At 38.7% G+C, this 19,818-nt stretch overlaps 1 protein-coding gene across 1 annotated transcript in view; it reads right to left on the bottom strand.

Moving 5' to 3' along the window:
* Positions 1 to 4,087: 4,087 nt before the first annotated feature.
* RBMX (RNA binding motif protein X-linked) overlaps positions 4,088 to 19,818 on the bottom strand; it is a 96,898-nt gene continuing 81,167 nt past the window's right edge. Inside the window, exons 13-15 of the transcript XR_012429912.1 lie at positions 13,579 to 13,700; positions 12,515 to 12,709; positions 4,088 to 5,731 (exon numbers count right to left, since the gene is read on the bottom strand). The gene's annotated coding sequence lies outside the window, so the exon portion shown is untranslated. The remainder of the gene's footprint in view (positions 5,732 to 12,514; positions 12,710 to 13,578; positions 13,701 to 19,818) is intronic.

Below are 19,818 nucleotides of genomic sequence, written 5' to 3' on the forward strand. Positions count from 1 at the left end.
CAAAATTTTACTCTACAGACAAACAAAATCTGGCAGTATTATTGAGGTATCACTTACATCTTCTGATGAAGAACAAAGCCTGAGTAAATTTTGTGAACCCAGCCTCCTCCAAAACAGGCTTGAGTTCACCAAGGTCATCTGGATAAAACTCGGCCTCGTTTTGGACACTCACTACAGCAAATATTACTATGAGTCATAAAGTATATCAGAATGGCAAGGCCACTGCCTCAAGGCAAAAGAACCAGTTCTATTTGTATAAAGATTGGAAGTTACAGTTGGTGTGCTAAAATGTCAACAAATCTAGGAATTCCAGGGCAGTGGCAAGCATATAGGTGAAATGGGTACCCATGAAACCCAGGCTGGTTAGGGACTCAAATGAAGATAGGAAGGAGCTGAAGAACTGAGGGAATGTGGGGAGAGGGGGAATCCAAAGACTGGGGTCACAGCAACACAAAGAGCAGGCTTCACACAAGAGCATGAGAAAAAAAAAGCAAAGATCTCTCACCCTACCTCAGAACCTCGGTACCACACCGTCTGGGCCACTGAACCTGCCTCTTCAAGGGCTTTCCCACTTCCATCTTCTCATCCTAATGAACTCTCTAACAAGGCACATTTGGGTTGATTTTCCAAAAACACCTCTAGTGTTAATACCCCTGTTCAAAAACCCTCAAAGGCTCTCTATTGCCTAAAGCAGTGATTGACAGAAAACAATGTTCATATGATCATCTCCTGTGAGGCGTAGAACGTAAGCTAAAATAGGTAACATTTCATGAAAAATCAAAAGATCTTCAGGAAATAAGGCAAATGTGAACATTTATTAAGACTGAATGCTGGGTACACTGGTACCTGTTTTACTATTTAGTTTCATGTGTTTAAAATGTTACTAACCGATTCTCTTTCATTTCAAATCTACTAAGGCACTTATTTAAAAATAATATTTGTGAGCTCTCTTCCCAGATACTCTAGTTCAGAAGATCTGCAGTGGGATAAAGGAATCTGTGTTTTCAAAGTATCCCACTTGATTCTGATACAGATAGACCAAGGTCACACTTAGAGAAATGAGTTTATCGGTCTCTAACCTTCTACCCCATTCTAATTTCTGCCAACACTTGGGTCATTTCAATATCCACAAGAACAACAATCCAACATCATGACCCCTCAGTTCCTTGACCTTCTCAACCTGTAATCAATTTATTACCTCTCATTTCCCCTTTATGCCTATTCTGAGAAAATGGACCTGGGGCCTTGAAATATTTTTGACTTTGCCAGCTGGCATGATATGAAGTTTTATCAGTAGGCAGTGGTGGAGAGACATTGCAGGAAGAAGGGGTTTTACTTCCTGTTTTCTGTGTGCTCACTCCACAAGCTCCTGCCGAGCTCCCAGCTTTCCTATTGCCTACCTACTGCAGCACTGGTTTTCCCAACAAACAGCAGGTAGCAGCCTCCCCAGGCACTACCCTTGAGTGTTTAGGCAGCAAAGCATCTCTGATGAGACACCTTCCATGTGAACCAGCACCGTAGAGGGATATATTTCAGCAAGTTCCAGAGAATGTACGTCCAATAAGTTCCACCGACTCAGCACCAGAGCAACTTCTCCAATAAGGCCTGGATCTCAGCCTTGGGTGGAGAGGAGGGTTATCACAGCTCTAGAGGTATCAGCCATTACACATTATTTTTATATTGTCTGCTATTTATATCTGCTATCCCATATTTTTCAGAGTTTCCTTCACTTATTACGAGCCAATCCTTCAATACTGCAATCCCCTGTTATTGTTAATTCTTTATGTTAAACTTTTCTTGTTAAAATTACTATGTAATAGGCTGGGCACGGTGGTTCACACCTGTAATCCCAGTACTTTGGGAGGCCAAGGTGGGTGGATCACCTGAGGTCAGGACTTCAAGACCAGCTTGGCCAACATGGTGAAACCCAGTCTCTAATAAAAATACAAAAATTAGCCAGGCATGTGGGGCATCTGTAATCCCAGCTACTCTGGAGGCTGAGGCAGGAGAATAGCTTGAACCCGGGAGGCAGAGTTTGCAGTGAGCCAAGATCATGCCATTGCACTCCAACCTGGGCGACAAGAGCCAGACTCCATCTCAAGAAAAAAAAAAAAAAATTACTATGTAGTGTCTATGTTCTGATTGGACCCCAACTGATACATCTTATTATCTTAAATGTATACTTCCTCTCCACTTTAGCTAACCTCTTGGAAGGTTACACCTTGTACTTTTTTATCACACAAATTTCTCTGTCTCCTAAGTCATGAATTCCAACATTACTTTTTTTTTTTTTTCAAGACAGAGTCTCGCTCTGTCACCCAGGCTGGAGTGCAGTGGCGCCATCTTGGCTCACTGCAACCTCCACCTCCCAGGTTCAAGCGATTCTCCTGCCCCAGCCTCCTGAGCAGCTGGGACCACAGGTGCACACCACCAGGCCTGGCCAATTTTTTTTGCATTTTTAGTAGAGACGGGGTTTCAACATGTTGGTCAAGCTGGTCTCGAACTCCTGACCTCATGATCCACCTGACTCAGCCTCCCAAACTGCTGGGACCACAGGCATGAGCCACTGCGCCTGGCCCAACATTACATTTTCTAAAAAACCTACCATGTTTCCAGCTTGCTTGTTACTCCCATTACAATTCCTTGACCTCATAGGTATCTCCAAATCATTTTTTTTTCTAAAATGAGTATACAAATTTACATTCCCACAAGCAGGGTATGATTTCCCATTGCTCCATGTCATAGGTAACACTTGATATTTCAGACTTAAAATCTTGTTATTTCATGGGTATGACATTTACATTTCTATGATTACTAATGAGGTTGAGCATTTAATATGCTTATTGGCCATATATGTTTCCTCTTCTGTGAGATACTCCTTCCTACTGCCCATTTTTCTATTGGGTTGTTTGTCTTTTTGTTACTGGTTTGTGAAAGTTTGCTGTACATTAAAGATATGAAATTTATGTCATTTATATGTGTTTGCAAATATCTTCTTATATCTTTGTTTTTCATTTTATGGTGTCTTTTAAGGAACAGAGGGTCTTAATTTTTAAAAATGAAATACTTTATCTCACTCTTGTGTAAAATAAATGTAGAATTTGGCTTTCCAAGCCTAAAATGCAGTTTCGTAATCATCAGAGACCCAGGATTCTACTCTCCTGCCTCCTTGCCATACTTAGCTTGTCACCTCATAGTTCAGAATGACTATTTATGTGAATGTCGCTTAGGCAATGGTTTCTTAGATATAACACCAACACAACAAGCAACAGAAGGAAAAAAATTGATAAATTGGTCTTCACTAAAATTAAAATTTTTGTGCTTCAAAGGTGTATTTGTCCATTCTCATGCTGCTAATAAAGACATATTCAACACTGGGTAACTTATGAAGGAAAGGTTTAATTGCCTCACAGTTCAGCATGGTTGGGGAGGCCTCAGGAAACCGACAATCATGGCAGAAGGGGAAGTGAACATGTCCTTCTTCATACGGTGGCAGCAAGAAGTGCCAAACAAAAGGGTGAAAAGCCCCTTATAAAATCATCAGATCTCGTGAGAACTCACTCAGTATCACGAGAACAGCAGCATGGGAGTAACTGCCCCCATGATTCAGTTACCTCCCACCAGGTCCCTCCCATGATATGTGGGGATTATGGGAACTACAATTCAAGACGAGATTTGGGTGGGGACACAGCCAAACCATATCAAAAGGACACCATCAAGAAAGTGAAAAGACAACCCACAGAATGGAAGGAAAATATCTGCAAATCATATATCTGATAAGGGACTTGTATCTAGAATATATAAAGAACTCATAACTAAATAATAATAAAAAGACAAATAAGTATAATGGATAAAAATTGAGTAGACATTTCTTGGGTTTTTTTGTTGGTGGTAGTGGTGGTTTTGTTTTGTTTTTTGTTTTTTTGGTTTTTTTTTTTGAGACGGAGTCTCACTCTGTCGCCCAGGCTGGAGTGCAGTGACACTATCTCAGCTCACTGCAAACTCCACCTCCTGGGTTCATGCCATTCTCCTGCCTCAGCCTCCCGAGTAGCTAGGACTACAGGTGCCCACCACCATGCCTGGCTACTTTTTTTTTTTTTAATTTTTTTTATTTTTAGTAGAGATGGGATTTCACCATGTTAGCCAGGATAGTCTTGATCTCCTGACCTTGTGATCCGCCTGCCTCGGCCTGAGTAGACATTGCTACAAAGAAGATGTACAAACGGCCAATAGGCACGTGAAAAGATGCTCAACATCTTTAGCAATCAGAGAAATGCAAATAAAAACCACAATGGGATTCCATTTCATACCCATTTGGATGGCAATAATAAAAAAGACAGACAATAACTAGCGTTGGCAAGAATGTGGAGAAACTGAAATCCTCATACAATGCTAGTGAGAGTGTAAAGTGATGGGGCTGCTGTGGAAAACAGTTTGCAGTTCCTCAAAATGTTAAACATAGTTACCATATGGCCCAGTTATTCCACTCCAAGAGAAATGAAAACATATATCCACACAAAAACTTATATACAAGTACTCACAGCAGCATTATTCATAACAGTAAAAATTGAAAACAACTCAAATGTCCATATCACCTGATAAATTGATAAATAAAATGTTATAATGGAATATTGGTCATAAAAAATTAATGATGTACGGATACATGCTACATCTTGAATGAACCTCGAAAACATTATGCTACATGAAGGAAGTCAGACACAAAAGATAATATATTGTATGATTCCACTTATATGAAATATTCAGAATAGGCAAACCCCTAACGACATAAAAGTAGAACAGCAGTTGCCTAGGACTGGGGTGAGTGTTGAGAGGAAATGATAAGTTATCACTCATAGGTATGAGGGTTTTAAGGGGGAAGGGGAGCAATAACAAGAATGTTCTAAAATTGATTTGGTGATGGTTGGACAATTCTATGAATATACGTAAAGCCATTGAATTGTACACTTTACATAATGTACAATAGCTTTTCAATAGTTAAATGGTTAAACAAACTGTGGTACATGCATATCATGGCATACTACTCAGGACTAAAAAGGAATAAACTATTGATATATGCAACAACTCAGATGGATCACAAGGGAATTATGCTGAGTAAAAAAAGCCAGTCTCAAAAAGTTATATGCTGTATGATTTCATTTATATAATATTCTTGAAATGAAAGACGCCCAGTGGTCTCACAATGCCAGAGGTACAATGTGTGTGTAAAAATATTGCCTCTGACAAACAGTACAAAGGCATAGAGGATTATATAGTCTGCTTTCCCAAGGAGAAGTGAATACTTTTCTTCTGGAGGGGCAACTTGGGTTCTGGAGGCATTTTGCTGACAATCTGGCCTCTGGTGGTACATCAGGAGTCATTTTCAGCTTTTCCTACTCCTTAGGTTTTGCCAGAACCCATTGGGCAACGAATATTGGGAAATCTGCCAAGGGGAAAAAATTCAAAGGCATAGAAGACTATTGTGTAAAATCACCAAATTGGATGGCCAGTGTGTTCTCTTCCCTACTCCATACCACGATGGGGTAGGTGATGATGCAGTCTGGTCACAAAGAATTGACATCATACATAATGGAACCTTCATATATTGTGAGTTGAAGATTTTAAAGATGAATGTGGAAAAGCCTTTAACAAAGATGCATAGTCCAATGTTCTCAGGGGCATTGGTGAAATGCTCATTCTTTATGACAAACTGAAGAAGCCATCTAAGTGCAATCTAAATAGAAATGAGAACCAAGAGAATCATGAGAATATGTACCATGCTTATTATTTTCAACCACTGAGAAAGTTCCATTGTCTTTTTACCCAGGCCAGATCATGTCTGTAGACATGTCTGTAGAAAGATACAGAGAAGGACACCCGCTGTGATCACATTTGATCATTGGAACTGATTATTCTGTATATATTGATCATGGTCGGGGGCAGCAACCATCATTATCGGTCTACAGAGGACAGATCTCAAGCTAAGCAGATCTAGAAACCACTTAGTTTAAATGTTTCTTATGGTACCCTCAAGTTTTGTTTCAGTATTTTTTTAAAAGCAGTCCCACTTGTACTAAACCACCACATACTATTTTTGCACAGTTGAATATTTGCAATATTGCTCTATGTTGGGCATTCTGCCATAAAATAATAAATACACAAAATACTCTTTTTTAAAAAATCAAATATCAATGGAGCATTGATTTAAATTATAATGCACCTATCAAATCAAATACTTAAGCAGCTTCTAGAAAGAATGACATAAATCATGTACTGACATGGAAAGATATCCAAAATATACTAAGTTTAAAAAGCAAATTGCAAAATAGCACATATGGTCTGATCCCCTTTGTAAAAATAGATGCTTAATTGTCCTTATTTTAAAAAATACAATGGTCAGTCACGGCAGCTCACGCCTGTAATCCCAGCTACTAGGGAGGCTGAGGCAGGAGAATCTCTTTAACCCGGGAGGTGGAGGTTGCAGTGAGTCAAAACAAGTCCAGGTGACAGAGTGAGACCCTGTCTCAAAAAAAAAAAAAAAAAAGGACTAGAAACGCAGCTCTTTTTACTGAATATTCATTAGATGTTTCCTCAACTTCAGATGCAGAAGGTTAAATTGATCATACCACTCAGTTTATCATACATATAAAAACTCTCCTCCCATTTTTTCCCTTCATTCACAAACACTATTCCCCTCACAGATGCCATTCTAATATGCATAATAAATGTCATTAAATATCCATGTTCTCTCATACTGTATGTAATGCGCTTTTCTGTGCAGAAAAGAGGTTCAGGTTGTCCATTGCACAAGAGCCTTAAAAGCAATGCTATTCACAATCACAGATATTTTAATATTTTTACAATTCAAAGACTCTAAGTTTAAGAACTCAGGGATTTCAGATTGGTGATTTCAATATGACTGTACACGATCAATTCAACATCCTATTTTCTCAGTTCTTTGAGGAACAGCGAGTTTGGTGAGTATCAGGAGCTCAGTGTTTGGCATGGCATGTCATCACAATTGAAAAGGCTATTTATCATCCAAGTACAGGTTCTCTTTAAAGCATTGAAAGAAGTTAGAAATTATTTGACAAAAACCGAATGTACTATTTAAGAAAAATTTATTAATAATGCTAAACAAATTGTAGGGTCTCTTAAAATTGACACCAACTTCTCCAATATAGAAACACTAGAAAAAGGCAAAAGACAATTCATTTCAACTGTATATCTGAGCCCATATATGATCTATATAACCCCATAGAGCCAATCTATGATCAATTTCAAATTCAAATTTTAAAATATTATATAAATTCCTTATAAATTCTGGATATTAGACTTTTGACATGTGCATAGTTTGCAAATATGTTCTCTCATTCTGTAGGTTGTCTGTTTACCCTGTTGATAGTTTCTTTTGCTGTGCAGAGGTTCATTAGTTTAATTAGATCTCACTTGTGAATTTTTGTTTTTGTTGCAATTACTTTTGAAGTTTTCACCATGAAATTTTTGCCAGGGCCTATGTTGAGAATGGTATTCTGTTGGGTACTATATTCATTACCTGGGGTAATAATCTGTATACCAAACACCTGTGACATGCAATTTACCTATGTAACAAACCTACACATGCAATCGCTGAACCTATTATTAAAATAGAAGTTGGAAAAAGAAAAAAAATCGTTCCTATCACGTCGGGGTCAATGGGCATTTTGGGCGATTGCGGTGTCTCACGCCTGTAATCCCAGCACTTTGGGAGACCAAGGCAGGCAGATCACCTGAGGTCAGGAGTTCAAGACCAGCCTGGTCAACATGGTGAAATGCCGTCTCTACTAAAAATACAAAACTTATCTGGGCATGGTGGCCCATGCCCGTAATCCCAGCTACTTGGGAGGCTGAGGCAGGAGAATCACTTGAACCCGGGAGGCAGAGGTTGCAGTGAGCCAAGATCACATGCCACTGCACTCTGACCTGGGCCACAGAGCAAGGCTCCGTCTCAAAAGAAAAAGAAGCATTGTATAAAATATCATATTTAGCTCTTTTCTGGCTGAAACCATAGGGTATCGAAGAGAAGTTTCCTGCTGTTCCAGAAACCCTTAAGAAAAAGTGGAGGAATTTCGCAGAGCCTGAGAAAGAAGTTTGCTCAAAAGATGCTTTGAAAGGCAAGGAGGAAGTTTTTGTATGAAAAAAATGAAGCACTGTCACAAGGAATATAGATAAATGTACAGAGCTGAAATCAAAATAGCTAGGATGGCAAGAAAAGCTGGCAACTTTCTATGTACCCACAAACCCAAATTGGCATTTATCATCAGGATCAGAGGTAGCAATGCTCTGAGCCCAAAGGTCCGAAAGGTGTTGCAGCTTCTTCACTTTCTTCAATGGAACCTTTGAGAAGCTCAACAAGGATTCAATTAACAAGTTGATGATTGTAAAACCATATATTGCATGGGGGTACCCAAAGCTGAAGTCAGTAAATGACCTAATCTACAAGCGTGGTTATGGAAAAATCAATGAGAAATGAGTTGCCTTAAGTTGCTCATCAGCTTAAGGAGATTTGGGGCTGAGACGATGGGGTTTTCTAAATATACAATCATGTCATCTGCAAACAGGGACAATTTGACTTCTTCTCTTCCTAATTGAATACCCTTTATTTCTTTCTCTTGCCTGATTGTCCTAGCCAGAACTTCCAACACTATGTTGAATAGTAGTGAGAGAGGGCATCCCTGTCTTATGTCAGTTTTCAAAGGGAATGCTTCCAGTTTTTGCCCATTCAGTATGATATTGTCTGTGGGTTTGTCATAAATAGCCCTTACTATTTTGAGATACGTTCCATTAATACCGAATTTATTAAGAGTTTTTAGCATGAAGGGCTGTTGAATTTTGTCAAAGGCCTTTTCTGCATCTATTGAGATAATCATGTGGTTTTTGTCTTTGGTTCTGTTTACATGCTGGATTACGTTTATTGATTTGCGTATGTTGAACCAGCCTTGCATCCCAGGGATGAAGCCCACTTGATCATGGTGGATAAGCTTTTTGATGTGCTACTGGATTTGGTTTGCCAGTATTTTATTGAGGATTTTTGCATCGATGTTCATCCGGGATATTGGTCTAAAATTATCTTTTTTTGTTGCGTCTCTGCCAGGCTTTGGTAACAGGATGATGTTGGCCTCGTAAAATGAGTTAGGGAGGATTCCCTCTTTTTCTATCAATTGGAATAGTTTCAGAAGGAATAGTACCAGCTCCTCCTTGTACCTCTGATAGAATTCGGCTGTGAATCTGTCTGGTCCTGGACTTTTTTTGGTTGGTAGGCTATTAATTATTGCCTCAATTTCAGAGCCTGCTATTGGTCTATTCAGGGATTCAACTTCTTTCTGGTTTAGTCTTGGGAGAGTGTATGTGTCCAGGAATTTATCCATTTCTTCTAGGTTTTCGAGTTTATTTGCATAGAGGTGTTTATAGTATTCTCTGATGGTAGTTTGTATTTCTGTGGGGTCGGTGGTGATATCCCCTTTATCATTTTTGTATTGCGTCTATCTGATTCTTCTCTCTTTTCTTCTTTATTAGTCTTGCTAGAGGTCTATCAATTTTGTTGATCTTTTAAAAAAACTAGCTCCTGGATTCATTTATTTTTTGAAGGGATTTTTGTGTCTCTGTCTCCTTCAGTTCTGCTCTGATCTTAGTTATTTCTTGCCTTCTACTAGCTTTTGAATGTGTTTGCTCTTGCTTCTCTAGTTCTTTTAATTGTGATGTTAGGGTGTCAATTTTAGATCTTTCCTGCTTTCTCTTGTGTGCATTTAGTGCTATAAATTTCCCTCTACACACTGCTTTAAATGTGTCCCAGAGATTCTGGTATATTGTATCTTTGTTCTCATTGGTTTCAAAGAACATCTTTATTTCTGCCTTCATTTCGTTATGTACCCAGTAGTCATTCAGGAGCAGGTTGTTCAGTTTCCATGTAGTTAAGCGGTTTTGATTGAGTTTCTTAGTCCTGAGTTCTAGTTTGATTGCACTGTGGTCTGAGAGACAGTTTGTTATAATTTCTGTTCTTTTACATATGTTGAGGAGTGCTTTACTTCCAACTATGTAGTCAATTTTGGAATAAGTGCTATGTGGTGCTGAGAAGAATGCATATTCTGTTGATTTGGAGTGAAGAGTTCTGTAGATGTCTATTAGGTCCGCTTAGTGCAGAGTTGAGTTCAATTCAATTGCTTCAAAAAGAATAAAATACCTAGGAATCCAACTTACCAGGGATATGAAGGACCTCTTCAAGCAGAACTACAAACCACTGCTCAGTGAAATAAAAGAGGACACAAACAAATGGAAGAACATACCATGCTCATGAATAGGAAGAATCAATATCATGAAAATGGCCATACTGCCCAAGGTAATTTATAGATTCAATGCCATCCCCATTAAGCTACCAATGACTTTCTTCACAGAATTGGAAAAAAACTGCTTTAAAGTTCATATGGAACCAAAAAAGAGCCCGCATTGCCAAGACAATCCTAGGGCAAAAGAACAAACCTGGAGGCATCACACTACCTGACTTCAAACTATACTACAAGGCTACAGTAACCAAAACAGCATGGTACTGGTACCAAAACAGAGATATAGACCAATGGAACAGAACAGAGCCCTCAGAAATAATACCACACATCTACAGCCATATGATCTTTGACAAACCTGACAAAAACAAGAAATGGGGAAAGGATTCCCTGTTTAATAAATGGTGCTGGGAAAATTTGGCTAGCCATAAGTAGAAAGCTGAAACTGGATCCTTTCCTTACTCTTTATACGTAAATTAATTCAAGATGGATTAGAGACTTAAATGTTAGAGCTAAAACCATAAAAACCCTAGAAGAAAACCTAGGGTATACCATTCAGGACATAGGCATGGGCAAGGACTTCATGTCTAAAACACCAAAAGCAATGGCAACAAAAGCCAAAACTGATAAATGGGATCTAGTTAAACTAAAGAGCACCTGCACAGCAAAAGAAACTACCATCAGAGTGAACAGGCAACCTACAGAATGGGAGAAAATTTTTGCAATCTACTCATCTGACAAAGGGCTAATATCCAGAACCTACAAAGAACTCAAACAAATTTACAAGAAAAAAACAAACAACCCCACCAAAAAGTGGGCAAAGGATATGAACAGACACTTCTCAAAAGAAGACATTCATACAGCCAACAGACACATGAAAAAATGCTCATCATCACTCGCCATCAGAGAAATGCAAATCAAAACCACAATGAGATACCATCTCACACCAGTTAGAATGGCAATCATTAAAAAGTCAGGAAACAACAGGTGCTGGAGAGGATGTGGAGAAATAGGAACACTTTTACACTGTTGGTGGGATTGTAAACTAGTTCAACCATTGTGGAAAACAGTATGGCCATTCCTCAAGGATCTAGAACTAGAAATACCATTTGACCCCGCCATCCCATTACTGGGTATATACCCAGAGGTATAAGTCATGCTGCTATAAAGACACATGCACACGTATGTTTATTGCAGCACTATTCAGGATAGCAAAGACTTGGAATCAACCCAAATGTCCATCAGTGAGAGACTGGATTACGAAAATGTGGCACATATACACCATGGAATACTATGCAGCCATAAAAAAGGATGAGTTCGTGTCCTTTGTAGGGACATGGATGCAGCTGGAAACCATCATTCTCAGCAAACTATCGCAAGAACAGAAAACCAAACACCACATGTTCTCACTCATAGGTGGGAATTGAACAATGAGATCACTTGGACACAGGAAGGGGAACATCACACACTGGGGCCTATTGTGGGGAGGGGGAGGGGGAAGGGATAGCAGATATACATTAGGAGATATACCTAATGTAAATGACAAGTTAATGGGTGCAGCACACCAACATGGCACGTGTATACATATGTAACAAACCTGCACGTTGTACACATGTACCCTAGAACTTAGAGTATAATAAAAATAAATAAATAAATAAAAATAAAATGTGGCACAAAATTAAAAAACAAAAAAGACAAAAGCTCCTTTTATAAACTGATGCTTGGGGTTTCAAAAAAAAGAAATGAAATGAGTTGCCTTGACAGATAACACTTTGCTCGATCTCTTGGTAAATACAGTATCATCTGCAGCGATGATCTTGTTAATGAGATCTATACTGTTGGAAAAATGCTTCAAAGAAACAAATAACTTCATGTGGCCCTTCAAATTATCCTCTCCACGAGGTGGAATGAAGAAAAAGACCTCCCATTTTGTAGAAGGTGGAGATGCTGGCAACAGGGAGGACCAGATCAGCAGGCTTCTTAGAAGAATGAACTAAGGTGTCTACTGTGATTATTTTTTTAATCTGGTCAGTTAACAAACAGTACGTGCTTTCAAATTGAAATAGATAAGTAAATAAAATGTCATATTTAAAGGAAAAATTTAAAATAAAGATTATAATGGCTGTATTCATTTCCTATGACTGCTATAACAAGTTACCACAAATTCAGTGGCTTAAAACAACAGAAATGTATTCACTCACAGTCTCCTGGAAGCCAGAAGTCTGAAATCAAGCTGTCAGTAGGGCCATGCTTCCTTCAGAGATTTCAGGAAAGAATCCATTCCTTGCTTCTTCCAGCTTCTGGTGGCTGCTGGCATTCCTTGGCTTGTAGCCACAATCTGTGTCTGTCTTCACAGTACCTCCTCTGTGTGTCTGTAGTCTCCCCGCTGCCTCTTCCTTATAAAGATACTTGTGATGGCATTATGTCCCACTTGGACAATCCAGGATAACCTCCTAAGCCCAAGATCCTCAACTTGGGCTGGGCATGGTGCCTCATGCTTGTAATCCCAGCACTTTGGGAGGTGAAGGCAGGCAGACTGCTTGAGCCCTGGAGTTCAAAACCAGTCTGGGCAACATGGTGAAACCCTGTCTCTACCAAAAATACAAAAAATTAGCCAGGCAAGGTGGCAGGCACCTGTGGTCCCAGCTACTCGGGAGGTTGAGGTGGGAGAATCACCTGAGCCCAGGACGTGGAGGTTGCAGTGAGCTGAGATTGTGCCACTGCACTCCAGCCTGAGCAACAGAGCAAGACCCTCTCTCGGGGGGGAAAAAAAAATCCTCAACTTAACTACATCTGCAAAAATCTGCTTCCCAAATAAAGTTACATTTACAGGTTCCAGGAATTAGGAACTGATGTCTTTGGGGGACCATTATTCAGCCAAGTATAATTACCTTTACAGTGTTCTAAAAAACATATAAAACTTAATTATTATAAAATAATAATATAAACATAAACCAATAATAAAATTAACAAATACATCTACAAAAATTTTACAATTGAAATGACTGATGAAAATATATATGGAGAGTGATACTGATGATTTTTAATGTGTTAGGAACTAAAATCTGGAACTAAAAAGTTGATTACTAAAATCTAGTAAGACTCTAGGCCAGACGTGACTTGTGCCTGTAATCCCAGCACTTTAGGAGGCCGAGGCAGGAGGCTCACTTAAACCCAGGAGTTTGACACAAGCCTGGGCAACATAGGGAGACCCTGCCTCTACAAACCGAAAAATTAAAAATCAGCCAGATGTGATGGCACATACCTGTGGTCTCAGCTGCTTGGGGGACTGAGGTGGGAGGATTGCTTGAGCCCAGGAGGTTGAGGCTGTGGTGAGCCCTGTTCGTGCCACTGCACTCCAGCCTGGGTGACACAGCAAGACTCTGTCTTAAAAAATAAAAAATAAAAAAAACGATTAAGACTCTTGTTGAAGTGCTGCAACATATTTGCAGCAATAATTTATCAGTACATTTCCAAATAGCTCATGAGCTCTCAGGATATATTAATTTTGTCAACAATGACCACCATTAAAGAATGTAGCTTCCCAAAATTAAAATTTATTAAGAACTACTTAATATGTACAGTGTTAAAAGAAAGACTGTCATGTATAGTGACAAGCAAGCAAGCAAGCATTGAAACCGCCATAAAGAATTTTGTTTTGATAAAAGCAAGATGTGAAATTATTTTATAATAAATTATTATATCCTGGTGGCTTTGAGTTGCTAATTGTGATTAAATTTTGGGATTGTCTATACTTTTGTGTTCAATATTTGATTTGTACAATTTATACAAAATGAGTATGTGGGTTTTGTAACCACTCTTACTGGAAATAAATAGAATATTAATTATTTTCTTCTACTTGAGGAAGAGATAGGGCTTTTGGTTTGTATTGTTTTATTTTCACACAGGAATAATATGGCATAGCAGTGGTTCTGTTTGAAACAGATTTTTCATTTGGCTTCCATGACTCCACACAGTTTTCCTTTGGCCTCCTTGGTTTCTGTTTGTCTCTTTTGCCAGTTTCTCCTCTTCTTTCAGGTTATTAAATATGGGAGTGCTCTAGGACTCAGGCCCTGGGCAGCTTCAGTTTTCTATCTCCATTTACTCCCTGGGTGATTTCATCCAGCTTCATGGCAGTAAATCCCCAGCCCTGACCTCTACTTTGAACTCTAGACTCATATTTCCATTGCCTACTCACTATCTCCATTTGGATGATCTAATCTCAAACTCAATAGGACCCAAATTGGGCACCTAACCTTTTCGCCCAATGCATGCATCAAGCCAGTTCTTCCTAAAGGAACTGGGAGGCAAGGAGGTTTGATTGATCCATGTGAATACTGAAATCATCAAGTCTAAAAACCTTGGAGTTGTGCTTCACTTCCTCTTACTTTGTATCCTCTTCCTTACACTTTGTATCAGGGCAACTAACAAGTCCTGTCAGTTCTACACAAGTCCAGAACCAATGCTCCTCTCACTTCCTCCCCTGCTGCTACCCTGGCCTAAGCCACATTGTCTCTCACCGGGATCACTGCCAATAACTCCTCACCTGGGGTACCCAGTTCTATTCTTTCCTTTATGCAGTCTATTCTCTACACAGGAGCCAGAATAATTCTTTCAAAACACAGATGAGGTAATCTCCTTCACCTGCTCTCAACTCTCCATCATATTTAGAATATGGAACTTTCCATCATATTTAGAATAGATCCATCATATTTAGAATAAAATTCAAAGGACTTAGATAGACTACTAGGCCCTACAATATCTGACCCTTGCCTACTTTCAAGTTTTCTTTTCTTTTTTTTTTTTTCAACCTTTATTTTAAGTTCAAGGGTACATGTGCAGGTTTGTTATATAGTTAAGCTCGTGTCATGGGGGTTTGTTGTACAGATTATTTCATCACCCTGATATTAAGCTTAGTGCCTATTAGTTATTTTTTTCTGATCCTCTCCCTCCTCCTGCTCTCCATTCTCAACTAGGCCCCAGTATCTGTTGTTCCTCTCCATGTCTCCACGTGTTCTCACCATTTAGCGCCCACTTATAAATGTAAACATGCAGTATTGGTTTTCTGTTTCTGCATTAGTTTCATAAGATGATGACATCCAGCTCCATCCATGCTCCTGCAAAGGACTTGATCTTGTTCCTTTTCATGGCTGCATAGTATTCCATGGTGTCTATGTACCACATTTTCTTTATCCAATCTGTCATTCATGGATGTTTAGATTGATTCCATGTCTTTGCTATTGTGAATAGTGCTACAGTGAACATACACGTGCATGTGTCTGTATGACAGAATGATTTCTATTCCTTCGGGTACCTACCAGTAATGGGTTTGCTGGGTTGAATGGTAGTTCTGTTTTTAGCTCTTTGAGGAATTATCACACTGCTTTCCATAATGGCTGAACTAATTTACACTCCCACCAACAGTGTATAAGCACTTCCTTTTCTCTGCAACCTCGTCAGCATCTGTTATTTTTGGCTTTTTAATAATAGCCATTCTGAGTGGTGTGAGATGATATCTCATTGTGGTGTTCATTTGCCTTTCCCTAATCATAAGTGATGTTGAGGTTTTTTTCATGTGTTTCTTGGCCGCATGTATGTCTTCTTTTGAAAAGTGTCTGTTCATGTACTTTGCCCACTTTTAAATGAGGTTGTTTTTTCCTTGTAAATTTGTTTTAGTTCTTTATAGATGCTGGATATTAGACCTTTGTCAGATGCACAGTTTGCAAAAATGTTCTCCCATTCTGTAGGTTGTCTGTTTACTCTGTTGATAGTTTCTTTTGCTGTGCAGAAGCTCTTTAGTTTAATTAGATCCCATTTGTCAGTTTTTGCTTTTGTTGCAATTGCTTTTGATATCTTCATCGTGAAATCTTTGCCCTTTCCTATGTCCAGAATGTCAAACCCTATTTTCTACTACAGTTCTCTTTGGTTGGTCTGTTCCAGACCCACTGGCCTCCTTGCATGCATGCAGGTCCCAACCTCAGGGCCTTTGCACTTTCTTTCCTTTTTTTTTTTTTTTTTTTTTTTTTTTTTTTTTTTTTTTGAGACATAATCTTGCTCTGTCGCCTAGGCTGGAGTGTAGTGGCACAATTTCAGGTCACTGTAACCTCTGCCTCTCAGGCTCAAGCAATTCTGCCTCAGCCTCCCGAGTAGCTGGGATTACAGGTTCTCACCACACCTGGCTAATTTTTTTGTATTTTTAGTAGAGACGGGGTTTCACCATGTTGGCCAGACTGGTCTCGAACTCCCAACCTCAGGTAATCTGCCCGCCTCGGCCTCCCAAAGTGCTGGGATTACAGGTGTGAGCCACCACACCTGTCCTGCACTTGATTTTCTTTCTGTTCATAAAATATTATTTCTTCCAAAAGCCTTCTTTTTGACCATACTATTGAAAATCCACCATCACTCCTTCTCTCTTTTTTTAACATCATTATAGCATTTATCACTAACCTGATATTACATTACATATTTAATTGTTTATTTGTTAGTAGCTCCCACTATAAAGTAAGTTTCATGATAGCTAGGGCTTTGTTTTGTTTACTGCTATACCCTCAGTGTCAAAAAATGCCTAGCACATAAAAGGCATTCAATAAAAGCTTGTTGAATGAATGATAAATGCCAAAATGTCCATGACCTCCTCTATGTTAGTGCTATTGTGGGTGTATTAGGAAATTGTGGGAGACTTTTTCTTTTTAAATTATGTATTTCAGTAGCATTTCATTTTATACAGTAAGAATGTATTGAATTTTTAACCCAAACAAAACAATTGTAAGATGATACATTCCTGTATGACATGAAAAAGAGAAAAAGGTCATAACATAGACACTATTTTAGTGTCTGAGTGTGTATAGAAAAATTTCTGAAAAGACATACATCAAAATGTTAATAGTTATGAACTGCTGATATGACCAACAACATGGATTAATCTCATGGATATAATTTTGAACAAAAGAGGACAGACATAAAAGAGTAAATACTGTATAATTCCACGCAGATATAGTTCAAAAACTGGTAAAACTAATCTACAATGATACAAATCAGAATAGTGATTCTTTCTGGTAGATGGTATAGACTGTGGAGGGGCATGAGGCACTGTCTGTGTTGATGGCAGTATTCTGGGTGATGAGTACACAAGTCTATTTATATGTAAAAATTCATTAAGATTTACAGTATGCAAGTTATCCTTTAATTAAAAAAATAAAAGCCAGGTGCGGTGGCTCACGCCTATAATCCCAGCACTTTGGAAGGCCGAGGTGGGTGGATCACGAGGTCAGGAGATCGAGACCATCCTGGCCAATATGGTGAAACCCATCTCTACTAAAATTACAAAAAAATTAGCCAGGCATGATGGTGTACACCTGTAATCCCAGCTACTCAGGAGGCTGAGGCAAGTGATTCTCTTGAACCTGGGAGGAGGAGGTTGCAATGAGCCGAGATCACGCCACTGCACTCCAGCCTCGACGACATACCAAGACCGTGTCTCAAAAAAAAAAAAAAAAAAAAAATTAGGAGGAATACTAGAGCAAGTTCATGGGACATGCATTCTTTCTCCCTTTCACACACACACTCTCTCTCTTTCTTCATTTCAAGTTATGAGTACAGATAAGGCATTCACTTTAGCTCCTTCTACTTTCTTCCTTTACCCAGGTAACCACTACTGTGAGGTTGAGGTGTATTCTAACAGCAGGTTTTATATTTGTATTTGAAAAAAATGAAATATAATTTACATTTAGCAGAATTCACAGATCTGAAAGTACAGTTCAACCAGTTTTTACAAATGCACTCACTCAGGTAACTCAAATCAAGATATGCACTTTTCCATCACCCCAGAGAGTTCCTTCATGCCCTGTCCCAATTAATCCCATGTCCTCCTGACTGAAGTAACCACTGATCTGATTTCTATCACTATAGGTTAGTCTTTCCTATTCCATAACATCAGATAAATGGGAATTTATAGTATGTACTTCTTTTTACCTGACCTCTTTCATTCAACCTGATAGTTTTGAAATTCATCCATGTTGCATACATCAGTAGTTATTCATTTTTATCGGTGAGTAGTATTTGACTGTATGAATATACCATAGTTTATATATTCTTCTGGTGAGGGACATCTGCTCTGTTTCTAGCTTGGGGCTCTTATGAATAAAGCTGCTATGATTGTCCTTATACAAGACTTTTTGTAAACTTAAGCTTTCATTTCTATGAAATACATACCTAGAAGTAGGATTGTTGTGCTGTAAAATATATACATGTCTAACTTTTTAAGAAACTGTCAAACAGTTTTCCTAAGTGATTGTATCATTTTATACTCCTATTGGCATATATGAAAATTTCAGTTGTTTTACATCTTTGCCAACATTTGGTGTTATCATTCTTTTGGCTTTTAGCTATTCTTGTGTGTAGTGATATTTCATAGTAGTTGTAATTGTAATCTCTCTGTTGGCTAACAACGTCGAGCACCTTTTCATGTGTTTATTGGCCATTCACATATCTTCTTTCAGAAATGTGTTTAAATGCTTTGCCCTTTTTTAAAAGTTGGTTTCTGTTGTTATTATTGAGTTAGGAGTTCTTCATCCATTTTGAATACAAAACTTTTGTCAGGTGCATTGTAGTGTAGATATTTCTCCCAGTGAGCTAAATATTAAGATAATTGAACTCATGGAGATAGAGAGTAGGATAGTTACCAAAGGCTAGAACAGGAGTTGGAGGGGGAAGGGGAGATGGTTAATGAATACAGAAAAATAGTTTGAAAGAATGAATAAGACCTAGTATTTGCTAGCACAACAGAATGACTATAGTAAAAAATAATTTAATAGTTCACTTTAAAATAACTAAAAGAGGCTTGGTGCAGTGGCTTATGCCTGTAATCTCAGCACATTGGGAGGCCAAGGTGGGAGGAGTGCTTTAGCCCAGGAGTTCAAGACCAGTCTGGGCATAGGGAGACCCTGTCTCTACAAAAATAAAATTTAGCTGGGTGTAATAGCACACGCCTGTAGCCTCAGCTACTTGAGAGGCTGAGGTGGGAGGATCGCTTGGACCCAGGAGGTCAAGGCTGCCGTGAACCATGATCACACCACTGCACTACAGCCTGGGCGACAGAGTGAGATCCTGTCTCAAAATAATAATAACTTTAAAAGTATAATTGGATTATTTGAAACACAAATGATAAATATTTGAGGTGATGAATACCCTGTTTACCCTGATGTGATTAACACGTGTTGCATGCCTGTATCAAAATATCTCAGGTAACTCACAAATATATATACCAACTATGTACCCACAAAAATTAAAAACTAAAATTAAAAAACATATATTTCTCCCAGTGTTTGGCTTGCTTATTTAAGGTATCTTTTCATGAGCATTCATTTTTCCATTTTGATGAAGTCCAATTTATCCATTATTTTTCTTTGCAATTAGTGTATCGTGTGTCCTCTAAGTAGTCATTGACTATCCCAAGGTCATACAGAAATTCTTCCGTTTTTGGCCTTGTGCGATGGCTCACGCCTGT

This window comes from Macaca fascicularis, chromosome X, assembly GCF_037993035.2.
Source record: "Macaca fascicularis isolate 582-1 chromosome X, T2T-MFA8v1.1".
In the NCBI taxonomy this organism is placed as follows: domain Eukaryota; kingdom Metazoa; phylum Chordata; class Mammalia; order Primates; family Cercopithecidae; genus Macaca; species Macaca fascicularis.